This window comes from Trichomycterus rosablanca, chromosome 22, assembly GCF_030014385.1.
Source record: "Trichomycterus rosablanca isolate fTriRos1 chromosome 22, fTriRos1.hap1, whole genome shotgun sequence".
Classification (NCBI taxonomy): domain Eukaryota; kingdom Metazoa; phylum Chordata; class Actinopteri; order Siluriformes; family Trichomycteridae; genus Trichomycterus; species Trichomycterus rosablanca.
In genome coordinates this window covers 22,173,936-22,180,985 of record NC_086009.1, presented here as the reverse complement: position 1 = coordinate 22,180,985, position 7,050 = coordinate 22,173,936, and the positions used below count along the sequence as shown (strand labels likewise).

The following is a 7,050-nucleotide window of genomic DNA, read 5'->3' as shown; positions in this document are numbered from 1 at the left end:
TTAACTGAGATGTCTGAGGAAGGGAAAATCACCTCCTTACCTCGCTGAGAATTAAAGTGCAAAAAAAAAAGCCAAGACTAATAGCTGTACATGTGCAAATGAAAACAGGACACATAAAAATGAGATAAATAAATAAATATGTAAAAAAATAAAACACATACTAATAGTCTAGCATGGTGCTAATATGGAATTAATAACAGTCCAGCAGAGTAAGAAATCAGCAGCCCTCGCCCGTCTCGAAAAACTACGTCTGTAGACTGAGACTAATGGGTCTGCGGTCATGGGATCCAGGGGCGAGAATTAGGAGACTTCATCATTTTCACTTAAGCAAAACTCATATGGCTTGATAAATGTGGAAGCGTTGTACGGGCGCCTTGTGATACCTGAAGAGTATAAACACTGCCAGAGAGCGTGTATGGAGAATAAAAGACAGTTAAAGTGAAAAATGTCAGTGAGGTGGCATTAGACATGGCTGGAGTCCAGTCGGAGCATTAGGACCGGAGGAATGCTGTATCGTTTAACACTGAGCATAAAGGAGTGGAGAAGAGAGGGATGATGATGGATTAACGGTGTGAATGAATGAGACTTGCTGCCGTGTCTATGCTCTATAAATCACACTACATGTCTTGTTCCCTTTTTACCCCTATACACATAATGATACTGAAGCTACAGCGCTTAGAAGTCTGAACACAAAAAAGTACCTGCCAGAGAGAATTAAAGCATGATAACTTATCAGTAAGGTTTATTGTTAACACCACCACTCTTTATCAACTGATCCAAAGCTTTAACAAGGAACCTAGTAACAACCAAAAGCATCATGCTTCAGCTGACAAGCTAGTAGTCATCAGTTACAGTTTCCACACACTGACACTAAATACATATATTTTTTGCTGACTTACCCTTTAATGTGCAGCTATACCACAAACAGTGCACAAAATACATTATTTATACATTATTTAACAAGGAAAGGTCACTTTCACATTAAAAACCTTTTTTTTTTTCACAAGGTTTGTAACAATTCTAAAATACAAATTATTGCGATATGCAAATGTATTGTCTTTCCTGTTGACCACTTTTATATTTCTCTTTATACCATATACTGTGAGCTTGTGTTGCGTAATGCTAAGAGTCACGCTGCTGGTAAGAGGAGTTCTGGGGGTTTAAATCCCAGGCTTGGCTAACAAATATTAAGGTGCATGAGGTTAAGTGAACCTAGCAACTGAGTAAGAGGAATGGCCAAAGCCCTGACCAGGATAAAGCAGATGATGAAATGAAATATGAATACCGGTATCTGTGTTGATGATCAGATTGGTCCGTCCAACTACACAGGTATCTCCATGTAATCATGCTTTCAAAATAGACAGACTAAAAATGTATTTCAGACTAACAGTCTGTGGGGCTGCAATATTATTTTAAATCCAGCATGTTGCTGTTATTTTTTAAAGAAGCTGTCTGACAGCAATACACAAAAAAAACACTTGTGGCTTTATATGGTCGCTAATCAGTGAGGAATGTACATGGCCACACTCTTTCTTAAATATACAAGCGTAATGATATTTCATGCAGGAGTAAATCAGTTCGATTTGTCACGCTCGTCTCAGTTACGCCATTCTTACGTATTCTTTTTCTCTTTCACTCAGTTAGAACTGTAGTGTCATTCAATAATCTGTTCTTTCCTTCTCCTTCGCTCAGCAGGCGTCTATTTACACTCGGTACGTTCACGACGGCAGAGAGCTAATTTTACCCTGGTCTGGTCTGGTCTGGAGCACAAGGCTTAAGTTAAAAACTCACGCTGGGATTTCAGAGGCTCTGGTAAACCATGTCTCTTAAATAAAGACTACAGTAAGAAATATATCCTCCTTTACAAATGTAATAAACAGCTGTTAGCCATGAGGAATGCACCAATATTAAGTTCCCATATTAGAAACACTGGGCACAAGGCTTGGACAAGGTGCCACTCTACTCACGGGGAATAACACACTTACATATTCACTCACTCATTTACAGCACAGTGTGATTTAATGTTGATGATTTGCATGTTGTTAGAAGAGAATAACTCACTAACATGCAAAACTTCACTGTTCTAAATAACACTGGCCAGAAACAAGAATCAAACCCATATTCTCGGGACTAACACACAAAAAAATCACCTTGAAAAAACGTATATATGCTGTGTGAGGCTTTAATAATTTGAACATGTCCAGTATTTCTAATTGCACTGTTAACCTCCACTTCAGTTATCAGAACAGATGAACGTATAGAAGAGCTGATGTTCTCACTTTCTCTTTGTTATTAAATCAGAATTCTCAGAAAAAAGTACAATCAAAATAAAAAAGTCTCCCTTTTGAAATGAAAATAGTAAAAACAAACAGACAAGTAACCAACAGAATCTGCTGAATAAACATTGTAATGTGATTAAAGAGGAGATGGAAAGTGTATGAAATGAACCATGACATAACGGGTGTGTGTTCGGGTCCTGGCACTCGTTTAAAGACGTCACCGTGTCACTCATCTTCAGAAGGGCTGAACAGAACAGAAATGAGATGGAAACACAAACATTCACTTTGGATTTACTGAATGCGAGTAAAGTTCGGACACTTTTCATGTGGATGTGATGCTGTTTCTGGCTCTCACTCACACACTCACAGTCTCTGGGATTGGCCATATCCTCTACTCTAACTAGCGCTTCCTTTCTGGAGCCCAGCTCTAAACCAGAACCTGTGAGTGACACACACACACACACACACACACACACACACACACACACACACACACACACACACACACACACACACACACACACACACACACACACACACACACACACACACACACACACACACACACACACACACACACACACACACACACACACACACACACACACACACACACACACACACACACACACACACAACTAAAGTAAATATGCAGTTACACACAGTCTCTCTCTCATTTCTGTTTTTCTTTCAGTCCTGGTCTTTCACTCTGATAAGTACAAGAAATTACATTCTCCAATAATCAGATCAGCAGGTCTGTGATCAGTAATGTGATGATAAGAAACGTCACCCTTGCATAAGTCACTTCATTATCAATTTCTGAGTCTCTACATGTACTGGTATTGCTGTTTCACTTTTCTTTAGTGAGGTGGTTGTGTCATTTTATTTGAAATGATGATGATTCTAATGATTTATTTTATCAGCCAGGTAGTGATACACTGTTCGGACATATATTACTTATCTATACATTACTAATATTACAAATTAGTTATTTAAAGCTGACTGTTTGAAAATACAGTATTTGATTTACAGCCTATAAACTGTCACATTTGGATATTTTTATAAACATTTTTACTTTTCAGAAATATTGGGGGACTTGTCAAATGTTCCTTACAGGAGAGAGGGTCAAAATAAATGGCTGTTATTAACAACATGCTTTGTTTCCTTTCAAACAGATTAATTACTTTATTTATTTCATTGAAAATTAGTGATTTAATTAAATATTCAAAATAGTTTTTTTCTTAACATCATATTGTTTACATCTCTCATTAGTCCTGTTTCTGTATGTGTCTGTATCTCAGATCTTATTCTAGTAAACATTCAGTGCACTACAGTACAGTGCAGTTTTGCACTTTGAAAGGCAAAATATTAATTACTAGTTTTTCTTTCTGCAGCGTTTCAGTTCTTTCTTTCATTTTTTATCAGATTCCCGAAACCCATTTCACTGTAAAAGATGAGATGGTCCGACCACCCAAACCTCGGCTGTTAATATTAGCACCGAATTTATTTACACTGACGTTAACAATCCGCCTGCACAGACGCCATGCTGTTGGTGTTTAAAAGCTCAGCCAGAGCGATGATCCACCGGCCCACAATGGCTCTCTCTGTTCCGGAAGACCCTAAAATCGTCCAGCGTGCAGAGGTCACGGGGATCCGGTTACAGGTCAGCGCGTGGAAACGCAAACGCCTGACACTTTCACAGTTAACGTCACTGTTAATGTCTGACATCACTGTGAAAACATTCGTACGACAGACACACACACACACACACACACACACACACACACACACAGAGCAAACGCAGATCTCCTTCACAATGAACATTTCTTCTCCACTCAGCACATCGCACCGTGAGTCACTTTAAACCTGACGCTCAGGACGGAACAGTTTAACATCCCTTATAAAATGTAATTGAAGCTCATTATTAACTAATTGTGGGTGGTTGTGTGGTTTTACCATGTTATTATGTTCAGCTCCTACTCTGACAGGATCCTCTATCCTGGACTCCTAAGTAGAATTCCGTTTGGGCTGTGAAACAAAATATGCATATCTGTCACAACTGCTTAAGAATATTTTGTGCAATATAATGACAATTAAAGGAAAGCAAATAATAAAAATGTGTTTTTCATACATATTTCAACTTTGCTGTATTTTTTAATGTTCTAAATTTTCTTTGCACTTTGTAAAAAAAAAAAAAAAAAGGTTTATTGTTGACAATTTCTTTCTTTATAGTTTTGTATTTCTTGTTAGCACTTCATTAATCCCTGTAGGGAAATTAGTGTGTTCCAGCAGCTAACATACACATAAACATCAGTACACATAAAAGTGAGCTACATTAAATAGATGAGAATAGGAGTAAAAAATGGCTTGTTGTAATTGACTTTAATCACTAGCTTTACATTTGGACTACTGAACCTGGACAATCACTTTTATACTCATATTGGTCCAACAAACATACAGTTTTATTCTAATATAAATATTACTTCAGTCCATAAAAACTCAGCTTCTAACTTTATAATCACATACTCACCGAAGTCTGTCAATATTTATTTATGCACAACTGTGTACAACTTTTCCATGAATTATTTAGTAAAAGCTGGTAATCAAAAAGGTAAATGTGTATAATAGATGAAATCTTTCAGAAACAGAAGTACTTGTGTAACCTGATACGGATGCCCCAAAACCTGAACACCTGGGGTACTTTCATTATGTTTTAGAACAGATAACCGAATAAACAATTACAGCGTCCGGTTCACCAACCAACAGGTCAGCTTTTCATACAGATGAACTAATAAAGTTGTGTATTAATTAAGAGTGAAAATGATGAGTCTGATATGATGGTATAAAGAAGGGTCAGGGAATTCTGTTCAGTTCTCCTGGGCACTTCAGCAGATCGTACAGTTTATCACTAAATTGGTGTCAATAATATAAATAAAAACACACATTTGCTTGTGTAATGTGAATAAATACTACAGGAGTGTCTTTAAACAGTAAAATGTTGCCTGAAATTAATCAGGATTTGAAATCAGTATATTTTTATCAAGTTTGATATAGAGGACAGGAGTATTTAGTAAACAAAAAATGTAAGAAAACGTGTGAAATGTTGTTATTTTGTTTATTGACTCAGGTAAAATGAACAAAGTTTAATCTTTTGGTACACTCCATCCTGACCTTCACCAGCACATGTTTATAACTGGTTACTGGACTGTTTTTGTTGCTAAAACCAATATTTAAGATCTCACCTGTCAATAAAACATGAATATTTTACACAGATCCGTCGTGTTTTTGGCTCGTTTCTCCAGAATTTAACAGCAACACTATTCAGTCAGAGGCCGCTATGCTAAGCTAACTGACACTAATTACTCACGGCGTCAGTCAGACCGAGTCGGAGAGAAACAGCGACTAATGAATTGGGACTGAAATGCCTGTTCACCACCGCCCGCCTGTCACATCTTCATACTTCTCCTAGTTTTCCTCCATTCTTTTCCATCATGTGTTATTCTTTCCTCCTGTCCTGTGTGTGAAGTGTTGTTTAAAATAACACCTGTACAAACAGCCTGTGACAGACCCGTCCGCCTCAGAGCCGGGCTGAGGAGGAGCTGGCGGGAAGCGCGAGAGCCCTTTAATTTCCCGCCACTACTGCCAGTAATACCACACACGTTCGAGTCAATTTAATGAATCATTTGGATGAATCGAACACTTCCGACTGAACCGATTCCCGGAAAGCTTAAGCAGCCAAGAACCAATTTTAATCTGGCACAAGTGTGTGTGTGTGTGTCTGTGTGTGTGATATATATTGAAGCCCTGTACATTCTTGCCTTGTACACACTATTCTCAGGCAGCCCATCCACAGTGTTTAGGAGGTGGGAGGAAACTGGAGTACAGCAAATCCACATGGAAGAACATGCCAAACTCCTTATACACACTACAGGCAGAATCTGTTGTTTAAATTAATGATTTTTGATTATCTGCTACAAGTTATAGTTCACACACACACACACACATATATATATATATATAATATATATATTTATATTTACATATATAACAACAGCCACTCTTCTGACACACACACACAATTTATTATTTATGTATTTTATACATTTATTTATACAGTTTGTATGTTGTACTTTGTTAGTACTGTGATTTGGTTGGTGGATTAATGCAAAACTAAATTGTGTTGCTTGTGCAGTGATGATAAAGAAATCCTGAAATATTCGATGTTATTGAACTTCTTCATGGTAACGTCACATCACCCACAAATTGTGCAAACTGTAGAAACTGTTTTATTTCTAAATTAAATGAAGTTAAAATAATAATGAACACACTGCAAACCCACAGTGCTGAGCACTAATGCAGGCTATCAGCTGTCTCATGGATTTAAGCTCCTTTATATGAGAAGTACCACACAAAAGCCTTTTTTTCCATCATTGGGACACTGTGTGTGTGTGTGTGTGTGTGTGTGTGTGTGTAAGTATGACTGGGTGAAATTACAGCTCTTATGTTATTGTTTCACACATGGCTCGGGTCCCTGGGGTCGGCTCCACTTCACCACCGCATTGTTACGGCTAAAAATGAAAAATATAACACTGACCCTGTTTCACACACACACACACACACCTGAGCAGGTAGCAGCAGTGTTGTTTAGTCTCTATGGTTTCACATTTTCTACTGAATCTGATTCGTTACAAATAAAATCTCATCTATAAAATACAAATATACACACAAATCTACAAAATATTTACAAATAAATCCAGAACTGTACAAGATT

General features: G+C 37.5%; 1 long non-coding RNA gene across 1 annotated transcript; it reads right to left on the bottom strand.

Annotated features, from left to right (window-relative positions):
* Positions 1 to 714: 714 nt before the first annotated feature.
* Positions 715 to 5,886, bottom strand: LOC134336343 (uncharacterized). The gene is made up of 4 exons (XR_010015719.1): positions 5,522 to 5,886; positions 4,236 to 4,307; positions 2,639 to 2,718; positions 715 to 2,523 (listed from the first exon to the last, which is right to left on the bottom strand). It is a non-coding gene; the product is annotated as an uncharacterized LOC134336343 (long non-coding RNA).
* Between the last annotated feature and the right edge of the window lie 1,164 nt (positions 5,887 to 7,050).